At 38.8% G+C, this 17890-nt stretch overlaps 1 protein-coding gene across 1 annotated transcript in view; it reads left to right on the forward strand.

The window, feature by feature from the left end:
- The window catches only part of IGF1 (insulin like growth factor 1), a 77370-nt gene that overhangs the window by 16282 nt on the left and 43198 nt on the right, over positions 1-17890 (forward strand). The window lies entirely within an intron of this gene.

Consider the following 17890-nt stretch of genomic DNA (forward strand, 5'->3'; position numbering starts at 1 on the left):
CAAATGAGGTAAGCAACAAAATAACGCTACCAGAAATATTGCAAACAGCTACCCAAAATGATAAATGCTACAGCAAACTATTTCATCTTAAACAATTCTCTCCAACAGTCATCCAACACTAGTTACTGAATCATGAGATAAAAATCTAAACCCTATACGCTTGCCATCTCTTTCAATGCAACATCAATTCTACATTCTAAACAACTGATGAACATCCATCTTTAACAACTCTGCATGGTCAGATTTAAATGCTGTGTGGTTTATGTGGTGGTGGAGGGAGAAGGCGTGTATGTCGTGGATAGGGGATGTGGATGAGATAGTGTGAAGAAGGTGAAATCATGGTTGCAGGTTGAAAAAATGAGGAAATCTTAATTTGGAATTCCCTGGTACTTTTTATGGCTGTGCTGGTGTTGTATGCATTTCAGCAACCTTTACTGGTTTATAACAGAGTTTTTGTTTGGGATGCATATACGCACACAACATACTGACATTTTCTATTTCGTGAGTCAACATTCAATTATCAGAGAAGTGCTTCTACTATTACTAAGAGCTTTTTTAAAACATCTTTTTGTAACTTTTCATCAGCCACAATAGATTTTTGAGAGTTAATTTGGACATCTATTTTAGTTTAATTTGCATGTTCACATTCCGCAATACTTCAAAACTTCTGTAGATTAGAAGGTTGTAATGTCTTGCCTCTGCATCCCCTAAATTCCTGAATTACTAGCCAATAGGTCATCCAAGAAGAAGCTTAAATTTTCCTACGTATTTTGAGTTTTATATTTCTTTCCATTAAAGTTTCCAGCCTTTCAGAGACATATTTAGTTTGGCAGAGTGACTCTGGTGACTCATGGAATGAAGAGATTTGAGAGCAAGCTACTGAAAATGTATCCAATTTCTCCTTGTGTAATTTGGGAGCAAGCTACTAATAATACATGTAATTTTTCTTGGTTTAATCACATGCATTATTGCCAAATATTTATCCTGTATAGAAGTCTTGTTATTCCTGAAATATATAACAAAGATCAAATGCAACTATACCTGTATATTGGTTTATAAGAGATTCCTGGCTCCTTTTCTAATTGTTTTTGTCACTGTCCCTTAAATCAATGGGCACTGAACGAAAACACGGATCCTACGGATCCTACTGAAACCTTTTCCAGTATGACCCCAACTATACTTTGGAATTCAGCAAACAAACATTCTTTATTAGCATAATTATTTACTTTCCACCAGGTTTTGATCAATTACATTGATGTTACTTTCCCATTTTTTGTATGAAGAGATATATTGTTAGAATAACTCCGTCTCCCAAGCTATATTGAAAATTCCATTGATTCTTTTGTCAAATTAAGATAAGATGTTTTTCTCTTCACTCAGGCCTTTCTCAGACTGATGGTCAGTGACAAGCTTGTGTCATTTTGCATTTATATGAATACATGCACCTGAAAGATATAAGGCTAGAAATTGCATAATATAATAGTGCTAATGGTTCCTCTCTGTAGTTTCCTTATATGACAGTTTACTTCTAATTTTACAAACCTCATTAAGGCCTGGATCCTCCTATCTGATCCACACAAGCTGTCTCCTGTGCCTTTCAGACCCTCACTTGACTTCAGTAGATTCTACCATGGGCATAGCTCATACAGATCAGATTGCAGACCTAAAATTGCAAACTCAAGCTTGTGTTAGTTGGGTCTGACTTCAGTGGAACTTTGCATGGACATAGGGATCTGCTCATGTGGATCATGGTAGGTGAGCCTCCTCCTGCTCTCTTACTCAAGCAGAACAGCCAATAACTTCAGTGGGAGTTTCATAGGAGTGCAAACTTCACACTGGTACAGCAAAAGTGGAAAGAGAAGGCAATCGCTGTATATACAGATTAGACCAGGTACAAAGGAAAATAAACAGTTTCTTACAATGCAATAAATGGTGTGTATTCCTGAGTATCATGGGAAGTCCACTGCTGTATTCGAATGCCAGTGAAAATGAGGTAGGATCAGAAAAGGCTAAAATAGGGAAAGAACAAGTTAAAAATTACTTAGACAAATTAGACACCTTCAAGCCACCAAGGCCTGATGAAATGCATCCTAGAATACTCCAGGAGCTGACTGAGGATTTAGCTGAACCTTTAACAATTATCTTTGAAAAGTCATGGAAGACTGGAGAGATTCCAGAAGACTGGAAAAGGGCAAATATTGCACCAATCTGTAAAAGGGGAAATAAGGACAACCCAGGGAATTACAGAGCCCTCAGCTTAACTTCTGTACCTGGAAAGATAATGGAGCAAATAATTAAGCAATCAATTTGCAAATATCTAGAAGATAAAAAGGTGATAAGTAACAGTCAGCTCGGAATTGTCAAGAACAAATAGTGTCAAACCAAGCTGATAGTTTTCTTTCACAGGGTAACAAGCCTTGTGGATGTGGGAAAGCAGTAAATGTGGTTATTTCATGACTTTAGTAAAGCTTTTGATATTAACTCGCATGACCTTCTCATAAACAAACTAGGTAAATGCAACCTAGATGGAGCTCTATAAGGTGAGTGCATAACTGGTTGGAAAACTGTTCTCAGAGAGTAGTTATCAGCGATTCACAGTCCTTCTGGAAGGGCATAACAAGTAGGGTCCTGCAGGGATTAGTTCTGGGTCCAGTTCTGTTCAATATCTTCATCAATGATTTAGATAATGGCGTAGAGAGTACACTTATAAAATTTGTGGACAATACCAAGCTGTGAGGGGTTGCAAGTGCTTTGGGAGACAGGATTAAAATTCAAAAAGAACTGGACAAACTGGACAAATGGTCTGAAGTAACTAGGATGAAATTCAATAAGGACAAATATAAAGTACTCCTTTTAGGAAGGAACAAGGTACTGCAGAAAGGGATCTGGGGATTGTAGTGGACCACAAGCTAAATATGAGTCAACAGTATAACACAGTTGCAAAAAAAGTGATCATTCTGTGATGTATTAGCAAGAGTGTTATAAGAAAGACATGAGAAGTAATTGTTCTGCTCTACTCCATGCTGATTAGGCCTCAGCTGGAGTATTTTGTCCAGTTCTGAACAACACATTTCAGCAAGGATGTGGATAAATTGGAGAGAGTCCAGAGAAGAGAGACAAAATTTATTGAAGGTCTAGAAAACATGACCTCCTAGGGAAGATTGAAAAAATTGGGTTTGTTTAGTCTGGAAAAGAGAAGACTGAGAGGGGACATGATAACAGTTTTCAAGTATGTAAAAGGTTGTTACAAGGAGGAAGGAGAAAAATTGTTTTTCTTAACCTCTGAGGATATGACAAGAAGCAATGGGCTTAAATTGCAGCAAGGAAGGTTAAGTTTAGACGTTAGGAAAAACTTCCTTACTGTCATGGTGGTTAAGCTCTAGAATAAATTGCCTAGGAAGGTTGTGGAATCTCCATCATTGAAGATTTTTAAAAGCAGATTAGACAAACAGCTGTCAGGAATGGTCTATAAAATACTTAGTCCTGCCATGAGTGCAGAGGACTGGACTAGGTTACCTCTCGAGGTCTCTTCCAGTTCTGTGATTCTGATTTATCCATGTGCAAATACAAGGCCAGGTTCTGATACCTTTTCTTGATCCATGAGTATTCATAGAAGAAATTGACTCAATGCAATTTTCTTAGAGATAGAGGAGACAGTTTTACCAGAAGCCAAGATTGAGCTCTGAATCTGGAAAGCAATTTTGTTGTTTCTATATAAGGATTATCTCTGAACCCAATGGACCATTCAATCTGACAATTAAAGAAACAGCATCTGTACTATAATGCTGTGCCCCAAAGTACATGGGGAAAGGGACCATATTTCAAAAAGCAAGTGAACATTGAATGACACTAAGCTGAACTGTTAGGAGGACCCATAGGTTCTATATGCATTTGGAGGGATTCAATAAAGTAACAGATATTGTAGCTCTACTTAGCTCAGCAATGGACATGTATGTGGCAGAACAATTGATGGAAGAAAACAAGACAAAACTCTGCTTGAGGTCATCACCAATTCATGTGCTGACTCAACAATGCAAAATCCCTTTAACTCCATCCCTTCAGTTTTTCTTTTCCTCTGGGTAATATAACTGCTCCAAGGATAACCCCATTGCCTGACCTTCTGTGAACTGGAAATTGGAAATGTTAATTGCTGTGGTTGCAATTTCCAAACCAATTGCTGGGGCCAGGACACTACTTCAGTTATTTGGATCTTGCCAATTTTTTTCAATAGTTACATTCTTCAAGAAAAGCCAGAGAATAGCACTAAAAAATAAAAAAAAATAAAAAAAAGAGGGTGATTTATATTTGCTATGAATAGATAAATGTACAGTTTACTTGAATGGTATTATTTTCTTTGTCATTCTCAACCCAATCTTAATATTTGGCCTTGTACTATTTTGACTTTGTTTGAAAAAAAAGAAAAGTCTGTCTCAGTGTGTGAACAGAAAATTAGGTTTAAGAAACTGTAAAAATGTGTTCGGGTCAGCAATTAAAAACTGAAGGGTGTGCTCTAGAAATAGATACTCACAACACTGATTCTTTAGAAACACCGCTGAATAGCCCTCTGGTCAAGTAATAGATGTATTAAACACAATTTTAGCTTCACAAGCTGTGGTCAAAATAATTTAGTCTCCTCAAAAGAAATAATAGTACGTTATCAGATTATGTGACTGCAAGTAACTCTTAATCACTGCACTAGGTCAATTCTTTTAATCTGAAATCTGTTGTTCACACAGAATGTTTCTCAGTTTTTTTAAAGAAAATATTTTGTGGATCAAGAATTACTCTTTCAGGAACTACAAAATGCAACAATTGCAGAGACAATAGCATTTGACCCTTAGCCTTTTCTTTTTTGCAAGCGTTGGAATACACCTCTGTTATTGTACCTCTGTTTTAAGCTGAACGTATTTGTTGCAAAGGCATCTTATTTTATTTTTCAAAACTTACAGGGGTTGAAGCTGTAAAACTAATTGTTATCACTAAGAGTAAAACTCATAAAGAGAAGATAATTGATGGTGGTGGTGGTGGTGGTATCCTATTTTTCTATGACTCTTTTCAAATGTGAATTATATTCTGGATCACCTCTGATTTCAAACAGACCAACCTGAATTGAGTGAAAATAGATAGAAACTTTTATAATAAATCAGATCTGATATCACCACCAAAAAGAATCAAGTAATAGATAACAGATTCTGAATTTAAAGTCATTATTTTTGAATTATTAAACAAGTAGGACTCCATCCAGTTTTAATAAATAGATTAGCACATAACATAAAAAATATATCTATACTTGCACAGCGCAGAAGCGAGACAGAAGTTACAGAGCTAAGACTAGTACAGACTATACTAAAGAGGGGAGAACCAGATTGGATAACATAAGAACCTACTCAGTTCTTTGTCTAAAATTCTAATTTTGCCAAATCTCAGCCTTCTTTAGGTTCTGAAAAATTTGATCTAAAAAAACAAAAACAAACTTAAGGAACCAATCAGCTGAATTCCTTCAGATAATGCATAGTCTCACCAGCCCAGACCACCATTCCCCATCAGATCAGGCCTGATCACAAATCCACAGAAGTCAATGAAAAGGCTCCCATTCATCTCTGTGGCTGGTTTCTCTGGGCCTTTTGACTGCAGGTGCCATAGGCTTCAGATAGATTGTTTCTCTTGGTAGGGTTCAGTCTGGTTTCTGAGTACCTCACCCACCTTGTCTCTCAGTATGTCCATTGTCATTTGGGTTCCCTGAAACCCACTACCTGCACGTCTGATACTTGTGTATCCTGGTTGTTTATAGTAGGGTGGCTGTGGGACTATTGACAGATACTATCAATACTTGGCTTGGATAGGGCAAATGAGACAAACACTCATTTGGTGGGCTTATATAAGCAACCTATGTACTTTTTGAGGTTCACCTATCACTTGTGCACGGAGAGCAAATTTTCAAAATCCCCAAAAGTCACTTAGGAGCCTAAGTTTTATTGTCCAAAGTTATTTAGGCCATGTCTACATTAGCACTTATGCTGGCAAAACTTTTCCCGTTCAGTGGTGTGAAAAAATACACACCCCAAGCGACATAAGTTTTGCCGGGATAAACGCTGGTGTGCACAGCACTATGTCTTCGGGAGATGCTTTCCTGCCAACACAGGGCCCACCGCGCATTGAGCTAGTTTTATTATATCAACAGGAGAGCTCTCTCTCGTCAGCATAACATGGCTACATGAGCGCTTTTACAGTGGCACAGCTGTATTGGTACAGCTGTGATGCTGAAAGCTTGTAAATGTAGACATAGCCTAAGATTAGGAGCCTAAGGCTATGTCTACATAGCCCTGCAGTTCAGACTATGAGAGTGTGAACTACAGCATGCATTAGCGTGCTGTGCTGTAAATCCCCCATGTGGAAGCTGCAGGCGTGAACTAAAAGGTATCTTGTCTGCATTAAGGTAATCCTTGTTCAGAAGGACTAAGTTAACACAAACTGGGTACCTTTTAGCTTGAGTCTGCAGTGTCCACACAGGGGAGTTCAGTGCAAAATACTAGGGCATGCTGCAATTCACTCACACACACCCCTGTGGTCCAAATTACTGTGTAGACAGCCCTATGTTTCATTGAAAGCCAATGAAACATAGGAGCTCCTAAGTGCCTAACTTCTATTAAAATCAGTGGAAGTTAGGTGTTCAGGTACTTTTGAAAATCCCACTAGATTCTTATCTGCATCTTTAGAAGCGTAAACATCTTTAAAAATCTGGCCCTATGTCAATTCTGAAAATAGAAGATTGACTGCTAAGTCACTTGGGCATTTTTGAAAATTTTACTCACAGACTTTAATAATGGTTGTGCAGCCATGCTCTCCCACATGCCCCTGTACTCCATGGTGCAATATGGCAATGGCTCTGCCTTTGTCTCACTCCTGGTCTTCCACTGATCCATCCAGCCTCCAACACCTTCTGGGCTAAGGTGAATTAGCCCCCTGGCTAGGTCACATAGAAGTTCCACCCCATCCGGGGTGCCCAAAGTCCAAAATAAACACAAAGAAACTAACTCATCCACTCTTCCTGGGCTCAACAGCATACCAAGAAACAAATACTTCTGTCCCGCATGGGCTCGTGCAAGTTTAAGTTGGTCACTGGCAACCAAACAAAGCAAACAGGCCAGGCCAAGTCTACTTTCCCTCAGAGAGGTCCTCAATTCCTCACCCCAGGCAGACTTCACTCCCACAGTGAAAGCTGAAGGCCTGCTTTCCCTCCCAGTCAGTCACCAACTGAACTGAGCTCTCCCTTTTTACCTTCTTCCTCAAAGCCTCATATCTACTTCAGAAATTATCAGTGGGTAGTGCTGACTGGATCCCGGGAGCTGTTTAACCCTTTCCAGATTTGTGTAGTGTTTGTAAACCCTGTCACTTCTTGTGAAAAAACATGACCATTTTTAAAAAGAGAGACATAAAAAACTCTCTCAAATAAAAATTGGCTTAGTGATTCTTCTTGGCTGTGAAACATTCTAATATGCTTAATATAAAATCTTCTAGCATAAATATGTAAAACATAAAATGAAGAGTGGTAATTTCCAGAGCGAGCTAAAAATAATGAAAGCTGAATATGAACAAATATTCTATATCAGGGGGTAGTCTGAAACAGATGGTGGTCAGCCAAGACTATAAAACCTCAAGTTTGCAAGTTATTGCTTGCAAGACCCTACAACATGCCAAAGCCCAAATGTGGGACACAAACAATAGAGGATAAAAATTCAGTATTGGAAAAACAATAATTGATGCAGGAAGCATGAGACAATGCATGTTTTCTAATGTCTTCAATGTCTCATATGTAGAGGAGTATAAATAAAAATACCTCATAACCTCTTAAGGAGTTTTGCCCATATTATTAAAGGATTTTATTTCTGTGGGTTCTGAATAATCTGACCACAGTTTTGGTCTCCATAACAATGAGCTGCAACTAACTGTATTTAAATAATTTTAAATTCCTTGCAATTTGAAGAATATAAGGAAATGTTGGTGATCTGCAAAAGTCTCTGTTGCTATAAGATACCAGTATTACTCCTTTATCTAATCTAAATACTCACTAAGGCCTGGTCTCCATTGGGGGGGGGGGTGTCGATCTAAGTTACGCAACTTCAGCTACGTGAAGAATACAGCAGAAGTCGATGTACTCAGATCAACTTACCGTGGTGTCTTCATCGCGGTGAGTCGACTGCTGCCACTCCCCCATCGACTCCGCCTGTGCCTCTTGAGCCGGTGGAGTACAGGAGTTGATGGGAGAGCGCTCGGGGATCAATTTATCACATCTAGACTAGATGCGATAAATCAATCCCTGGTGGATCGATTGATGCCCGCCGATCTGGCGGGTAGTGTAGACATACCCTAAGAATGCAGGAATGTATGGGTATGTCTACAGACTGCAAAAAAACCCACATCTGGCCCATGCCAGCTGACTCCGACTCTCAGGACTTGGCCTGTGGGGCTGTTTCATTGCTATGTAGACTTCCAGGCTTGGGACAGAGCCTGGGCTCTAGGACCCTGCAAAGTGGGAAGGTCCCAGAGCTTGAGCTCCAGCCTGAGACCAGAAGTTTATACAGCAATTGAACAGCCTCGCAGCCCCAGCCGGAGTCTGCTGGCATGGGCCAGCCACAGGTTTTTCTTTGCTGTGTAGACATACAGACAGGGTGTGATATCACCGCTATCTGTGGCCAGTATCTCAATATGTAAACAGGCACAGAGACTTAGTTATTTTAGGAAGGGTAAGTATGTGGGAAGCCCATAGTAATGCAAATCAGAAATATTTTATTTGATGTCTGATATACCAATTAATCTCACAATCCTTCAACAGAAGACACTTAACACACACACACATACACACACATTTAATTGTATTACATACTAAAAATCTGTTAAAAGAATGGTCTCAAGGTTATGTGGCTAAGTATCAAAAGCTAGGAAGTAGCAGCATTAAGATTGCTTCTGCAATCTTAAAAATCAATTTGTCTGTCTTATCAGACAGAAGGTTAGAACTACCGTTGGGTGGAAACTGGTTTTCCCATCCCATGAGAACTTTTGAGATTTCTAAAAAAATTTACTGAACCAAATCTGCACAAAAAGTCAGTCTTGAAAATTTTTCATGAATTGGAAATCTGAAAAAATAATCAGATTGGGTAAATTATTCAAAATGTTTCATACTGATTTCCACCTTTTAACATTGTAACCTTTTTTAGTATAAATCAACTAACATAAAAACAAAAAGTTGTTTTGAACCAAAAACCAAAACTTTTTCATTTTGAATACAGTATGTTAAAACAGAATGTTTTGAAACTTTCAAAACCTTTTTTTCCAACATTTTTTAAACCAGGAGATTTATGAAAACATCCCTTCCTGCATATAATTTCAGTTTTGATGAATCAACATTTTCAAACAAAAAACCAGTTTTGTCTGAAAATTCCCAACCAAGTCTAGTTAGGAGATGACTTGATCATGGTCTATAAATACCTACATGAGGAGAAAATGTCTAATGGTAGAGGGCTTTTTAATCAAACAGACAAAAGCATAACAAGAGCCAATGTAGAATTGAAATATGGGACAAACTTAACAGTGAGAGTAATTATCCATTGCAATAATTTATTTAGGAATGTGATGGATTCTCCATCACTTGAAATCTTTAAATCAAAGACTGGCTGTCTTTCTAAAAACATATTCTATCACTCAAACAGAAGTTATGGGCTAAATGAAGGAATTTCTGGGAGGGTCCTATGGGCTATGCTATGCAGAAAGTCAGACCAGATGATCATAATGGTCCCTTCTGGACTGAAAATCTATGAACCTATTAACCTTAAATTTGCTCCTTTGTGCGGCTTTGGGCAAATCAGCTTCTATATTATGATAGTCTTTATTGAACAGCTGGTCCTATAAAAATAGGTGTCATCATGTAATTATTCATTTTTTCCTCATTATTCAATGTATGGCCCTATCAACAGCACACCAGCCAAAAACTGCACTGAATAAAGAATTATTAATTTTGTTACAAGCTTTCCTATGCTGCTCATCACTAATGTATCTGAGCACCTCACAAAGACTAATGCATCTAACTTCTCAACTTCCCCATGATTATCTCTATTTTACAGAACTGAGATTAAGGCCAAAATTTGTAGGATGTTTTCTAAATGTAGATATGTTACTGATTGGGCATCCAACCAAATACATTGAGGGACCAGGCCTGATTTTTCAGAGTATTTAACATTTTTAATAGAGCTTTAGATGTTTAAAATAGTGTACACACATCAACTAATTAATCCTCATAGTACCCCTGAGATCTAAGTATTATTATCCCCATTGTGCAGATAGTGAAATTGAGACAGGGCAAAACCAAATTCTATAACTTGCAGCTGTTACTGTCCCGCCCACTACTCCAGTACCTCTTCAGTGGGGTCTAAAACCTGGCACTGCAGCATAGACCTCTACCGCTTGAGCTAAAAGACTAACAAGAACAGAAGGCAACAGGAGTATGAAGTTATACTGTGTGAACCAGCCATTAACGGAGCATGTATAAACAGATGCAAACAGTGGGCTGCTTTACAACTCACCAAATCTGAACAGAGAGAGATCCACAGGGACAGTACAGGGTTTTTCTTGACCCAGAAGTATCACTTTGCCAAACATCGAAGTCCTGCTGCAAAGTAGGGAGTCTTTAGAACTCTCAAAAAAATAATAGTGAGAAAAACTGCACAATGGGAAGTATTAGGCATTGCAATATAAGTAGGCTTGGAAGGATTAGATACTAGTAAATGTCAGTAAACATCAATTTCACTGTACAGCTACAGATCGATGAAAAAATATCAACGATAACTGAAATTTACAGATAGGCAAAGTATGAAAAATACTGCTTGAGAACTTATCATAGTTTAATTTAAGGATATTTACTTTGTATATTTTGACTTGTGGTGTGTTTTAACGGTTATAAAGCTTTAAGTTTTTGAATCTCAGTGTCTGCTGTCATTAAATAATTATTGACTGTCTCTTCCCTCCCCCCCCCACACATATCCATAATTTCCCACAATTGTGACCATTTAAATCTATAAAAATACAGGAAAAAATACCTAAATTAAACATTGATATTATTCGTTAAAATTATTTTAAAATGTCAAAATTGAATTCTTCCAAGTCTAACTATAGATTGTTGCTGCTCCCTCTATAATCTGTGTACATACAGAGTAGAATAGCCCTGTGGTAAACACTGTTATAATGAAGCCAGGCTTACTAAGTGAAATTCACCCTTGTGGAAGGCCCACAGAAAGCTGTTCCACTGTGGAACCCTCAGCAGAGTAGCCCTGTACAGAGGCGTCACAAGTGCAGCAGTAAGTGTATCCCCATGCATAAAGGAAGCAATTCTAATTTACCTGAGAAAACTTAGATAATACCATGATTCCAATTAACAATAATGCCTTAACCCTCTTTCAACCTGAGGAGAGGGTGGCTATAGTGTATGTGTGTCGTCACTCAAAAATGTTCTCTTGTGTTTTCTCCTCTCTTTTGATTTTTACTTCCTAGCTCTTTAAAAGTTGTATCCAGCAATTAACTATGTTCACTGATTTCCTCTAAAGATGGTTTATATTTTGCAGATCTCAGCACTATGTTTAGAACAATTTATAGTTTTGTTTCTAAGAAGAATTGTATATTGTTTTCAGTTCATTGTTCGCTGCATTCAACTTCTTTTTCAAGTCACCAAAGAAGCAAAACCTTCGCTTGTTCCCTAACTTTTATATTCTATAGAAAACTCAGTGTCTCTCTTTCAATACAATGTACAGTATTTCAGTTTTACTTACAGAAAACCCTGTAACAGCAAACCCTCTTAACAGAGTATCAATAACAAACTCCTCACACCTCAACATCTTTTCTTTATATATTTCTCTGAGCATAGTTTAGATCAGTAAAGCCTCCAGCATTAAAAGTTGTCAGTGAAGCTCAAAAGGTTCAGAAATTTGTTTAGCTTTCTTATCCAATGTAAACCAATTTGGTCTGGAAATCTCATGAAATCTGACTCTTTCCTATGATTTCCTCTATTTCTTGGTTTTAGCTAGCTGAAAGAAAAGAAAAGAAAAGAACTATGACAACCTTCTTTTCTCTGTCTTTTTTTAAAAAGTTAATGTAGGCGGTAGTGACAGGTAACATTGAGAAACTTAGAGACAGAAACTCTTTATTTGTCCACAAGTGCAGAACTTGCAGCAGTTGTGTAAGCATCCCTCACAGTAAGATGTGAATGTGTTTCAGCCCTGAGCTGGATTGACTATCTCCAGACTACTAGGGGTGAAAGTATAATTCAGGCTTTCTGCTCACTCGGCCATTGCCAGTCTACTGAAACTACTAACAAGAGTGCCAGCTAGTGCCAATGGTTTTGTGATGTGAATTATTGCCCCTTAGGAACTATAACAGAGACTACTAACTCTTTTCCCAACCATTTACAGATCGTAACACATTTCACTTATTGAGTCTGATTGGAATTGAACTGATGCACTACAAAAACCCCACTAATGTCTTGAACCATCCCAGTCCTCTCTGTGCATCCAAGCGCCATGATACATTGCTTTCTCCCTTTGTGGCTTTTCTTCTCTCACCATTGTGTTCAACTCTCAAAAACTGATATCTACTTTGAACAATTTGAACTGACAAATCAGGCTTTTCCCAATAAGTCCATCTTAACTGGCTTTGACCTGAATTTTTCAGAAGAATGGAGAAACAGATAGCTGTTTGTTTCTATGTTTTCAAAGCAGGTTGATTACACATGGAGTAAAGATTTCATTTTGCTGGTTGCTTATAAACTCAAGAGATGATGGGCTATCCAGGCAAAGCAGGAGCATGTGCAGGAACAAAAATGTGGCTGATTTGGAGGGTTATTTCCTGTGCCCCCTGGTGGGTGGAGAAGCTCACTCTCCCTTTCCCTCAAGGCTGAAAGAGCTGAATCTTCCCACCACGGCCCTGGGGTCGGTAGAGCTGACTCTACACCACTCCCCCCGTGGCCAGCGGAGCTCACTGTCCCATGGCAGCCACAGGAGCTGGATCTTCCCCCGCAGCCCCAGGACCAGAGGAGCTGTCATCCCCTGCCCTGGCCCGGGATGGAGGAGCTCGCTCTCCCCGCTCTGGCCCCAGAGGAGTTTGATTGTGCACATCCCTGAGGTAAACTCAGATCTATTTGTGTACCAGTGGAAGACTATTTCCTTGCTGAAAGGCCTACAGTTACAAAGAAACTGGAATAAACAGATTGTGCCTGAAGCTGACAAAAGTTAGGAATCACCATCTCACAGCAGCATGACCCCAGGGCAGAGTAATAAACTACACTTTGAATCACTTACCTTTTCTTCAGACTCTGACTCCTCCTCTATACTATTTTAAAGGTATAGCCGTGAAGCTATTTTAAAGCACTTCTTTGTGTTCCATTTTAGAGGCATTTAAAATTACAGTTAGTGCACTGACAGCTGCTCAGTCTCAGCGCAGCCAGTAAGAAAGCAATCCAATGACCTCAAGTTCACTGCGATTTCTGGAGAACAGTAACACATGCCGCAACACGTAAAGAAATATATTGAATACTTTCAAAGATACAAATTTCTTAGAACTGTTGGACAGGCTTCAGTATGTGAACTCGCTCGTCCAAATGATATTGCTAAATAGCGTGATTCCAGTCAGAAGACTGACACTGTGTTGTTGCGTAACTCATAACCATAGCAATATGACTTCTGCAAATGCACTATGCATTCATTCAGCAACTTAAAATCTCAACAGTCACATATGCTGAATAAAAGCATCATTCAAGATATTTTCTTTGAAATATGAGAGCTCTTTGTTTTTTTTAAGTAAGAAAAAGAGAATGTAGAGGTTGTGAAGCCAGAATGCTAGCAGTGGAAATCGGAATCCTTTATTTAGTCACAGAATTGAGGTGGCAGGGGTAGGTTTCACCACCAATAAAATACAAGCATCATGAGCATTGTTCCGGCAGTTTGCCTGAACCCTGACTTAGAGGGACCATCTCAATTAATGACAGAAGTAGTTCATCATCTTCTATGCATATTTAATCCATCACTTGGGCTGCCAAAAGTGACTCTTAACTATGATAATAGATTGTGTAATGAGGATATGTAGCAACTAAGAACCAAGAGATTGAATATTCCTTTTTGAATTTTTTTATTAACAGTTTCATATGCTGCAGAGGCTTTTCAGAGTTTCAGGAGAAGAGAGGTTGTTAGGAGAAACTAATTCTGATGTTGACTTTTAATAAGCAACAATAGTCATAATTTTTTAAAGCCATTGGGTCAAATCCTGACATAGATTTATGTAACAGTAATCAGCATGGTCATCCCAGACTGCTGCATGAACTGGCTTGGGAATGGTCAGGCTTCGTTACTAAATGGAATGAAGGGTGGTACCCAACCATGCTAGAGATTGGAAAACTCATGCAAATGAGCTCCTCTCTTCTTCCCCAAACCTAAGCATACTTGCAATGGATCCTAGGCCTCTCTCTGCTTCCTGTGAAACAATGGAAGCTGCCACAGACCTATCTGCCCTTCTGGACTGTCAGTTCCATCTTAGAGTTATCAACTAGAGACAATGACTTGCATTAGGTGACCCATCCACTCATCACAATCATCAGTCAATCAAGGCATAATCCAGGCCCCAGCCACTTGTTTGTATGTTGACCTAGCTGAAATAAATGTCTGTGACATTGGGGAGAGTCACAGTCTCTGCCCCTGTGGCAGTGAAAGGGGTAGGAAGGGAACCAGCTTAAGTTACTCATAGTCCAAATGTATTTTTAGCTGTGGTTACAGCTAATTTCAAAAGATTCCAGAGAGGGTGCCCCAAATACACCAGCATCTAGTTTAGGATGAATCACAACTTTTGTGACAACGTGCAGGGGTACATAAGCTTCTCTGATGTCAAGAAACAAGATTAGGGTCTGATCCTTCAAGCACTCCACATTCGTAATTCCCACCTGAGGTCAACAGGGGTGTGCACACACAGCAATTCAAGTATCAGACCCTTAGTCACTTGATTTCTCTATATGCAACACAGCACAGTTGTTCATGTTTCTGATCAAATTCTCATATGTACAGAACAACTTATCTATAATTTTAAATCTATAAAAGGAAAGAGTTAGCTATTGAAATGATGAAGTTCAGTAAGACACCATTAAGACTAACTTGGCCCCATCCATATAGTCCATGAATCCACAAGTGGGAGCTGCGAATTGCGAAGGAGGAACCTGGTGATCCACCTTCTCAATGTTTTTGAGATCCACTGATTAAAAGGAAAATATAAATATTATTCATATTATTTGAGTGTAATGAATCTGTTTTACTAGACACAATAACGTTCAATTGTTCTTTTTCTACCTTGTCTTTTTTTAATGTTTTCCATCCGATATAAATTCTCTTTTTTTTCTTTTGCTTTAGAAATTCATTCATCTATAATTCCACTGTTGGACTAAAACTAATCCAAATTTTAAGCAAAATGCAATATGAACATGCTGGGAAATTATGGGTTATAAACAGTTACCAGACTGAGTCCAAGCAAATGCAATAAACACATTCCAATTGACAAATAAATAAAAATTAGCTACAGCTTTCAAAAAACTGTTATTGCATGTCACGTGGTTGCACAGAATTCTTCAGAGCTTTTAGTAAATCTCTGTACCATTACACAAAATTTCATGGAAATTAAATGTAGAGCACACTGACAAGAACATTGCCAATATAAAGAGTATGTGATTGGGTCCATGATTTGTATTAAGATTTGTTCTCCAGACAAAAGGAATTATTTTAACATTGGTTTAAAAACAGAATATGAGCCCAATTCCATCTCCATTGAAATAAACAACAAAACTCCCATGTGTTCAAACATCTTACCTTTGACTTCAGCAGAAGTAGATTTGAGCCTTCCCACATGCTTGGATGAAAAATGTGTTGAGAATTTAGCTATGCATTTCACAGATAGCTAAAACATTAGTTTGCTTTGTGAGTTTGCTACAGTTAACTCTTCCTTTGTCGGCTTGGGATTACCTCTATAATATTGCTGTCTACATGGGGCTATACCTGAAGATCACTGGGAAATGTTAGCTAGTGCTGAATCCAGTGTCTCATGTCTTATAGGGCAGCTTGCTAAATATGCTCCACAACCTGCTCTGCTTCCAATTTGTTTTCAGGTTAGTTTTGACCTATAAAGCCCAGCTATCTAAGAAGCCACCTTTCCCCTTTAATGGTACCCCAGCAGTTGTGACCAGTGGAGATGTCAGAACTAACAAGCCCTTCGTTTAAACAGGAGGAGACTAATTCCAGGACTATACTGGTCCTCTATAAACTGGCGCAGCTCTCTCCACCATGCTACTCAGCTTGCCACATACTTATCGATGACAACAGAAGGCTATTGTCAGGACAACCCTGACCTTGCATGAATTGGTGTAGCTCTGTCCACCACACTGCTCAGCTTGCCACCTAAAAAGAGAGGACAAGGGAGGTAGAGTACTATACTATTTGCATCTAGCATAAAATGCAAGAAAAACCCTTCTGGAAACAAAATTTTTTAAATGTGCTCATCAAGTGTGTCAATCCCAAATTAAATCCAATATGGGAACTCTAATGCAGAGCAAATCAGCCCATACGTACTAAAGAATTCATGGAAATGACTTCCAAACCTACTCATAATGCCCAACAGATACTGAACTGGATTTTTGTCCTAAAGGGAGATATCAGGAGTGTTGTAATAGTGCCTATAATCTGATCTGACCACCACTTTGTCCAAGCAAATCTAAGGAAGACTTCTCTCCTTATCCTGTAGGGGGAGGAAGAGGCTCAACCGTAAGCAGGTTTAAATTCCTGCAGCTGGTGCACCATGTTGTCCTGCCTCCAATACAGGACAGACTAAAAAGCAAAAAACCATCAGTGCTCTGCACTTTACAAAGGGTCCCCATCTAATTTTGGCATGAGTTGAAAGTGTTGATCCTGAACCTCAAAAGTTCTCAGTGGGATACACCCATGCTATCTCAGAGCCCAATTCTCCCTTCATGCTTCATGTATCAGCTATGGTCAAACACAATACTACAATTACCAATCCCTAGAATGAAACTCTCAAGGGCAAGGTATTCTAGATGCAAGGCCTTAGGCTGTGAAACACCAGAGGACCATGATGAGCCGAAGTCTCGGAATTTATAGAGCATGATCTCCTTGAGCAGGCTTTCCCACAATAATAGTAATCTCCTGCCATGGTCTCATGGAAAACAGCCATAATTAGATAAAATGAAGGTGAGAAAGAAGGTTTTAAATCTATTTTGGACAGAACAATAGTTAGGTACCTTATTTATGTAAAAGGCACCTAGGCATTATTGTGCTGGATTACATTAGAAATGTTAAGGGAAGGATAAAAATTATTTTTCCAATTCTGATACCAGGCTATGAGACTCTTGGAGAATATTAATAAATAATAAATACTAATAATAATACTGTTGGTCACCATCTGTAGCATTAACTGTCAACCACAATTCATATCTTTTTACACAGTGGTTTGTTTCTCTTACCACATAAGCTTTTAGATTGTTGTGCTGAGCAAACCGGTGCAGTTAGGTTTTAAGTACCAAGTTCCAGTCTTCAGTTTACATTTAGGTACGTTCTGACTCATCATCCTTTAGCTTTCTCTGAGTCTCCAGCTCATATTTTCCCCCTTTCTCCCTAGATGTGTCACAGCAATTACTGCTGCATCGCTCCACTTCAGTGGTGCAGCCTGGCAAGCAGCTTCTCTTCATTCTCCAAAGCACTCGGCCAATGCCACATCAGGAATGAGTCAAAAGGCTCCTAGTGACAGGGCAGCATTGCCTCTCCTTTCCCTATAAATGTTTCTACAATCAATCCTGAAAGAAGTA

Source organism: Chelonoidis abingdonii, chromosome 1, assembly GCF_003597395.2.
Source record: "Chelonoidis abingdonii isolate Lonesome George chromosome 1, CheloAbing_2.0, whole genome shotgun sequence".
NCBI lineage: Eukaryota > Metazoa > Chordata > Testudines > Testudinidae > Chelonoidis > Chelonoidis abingdonii.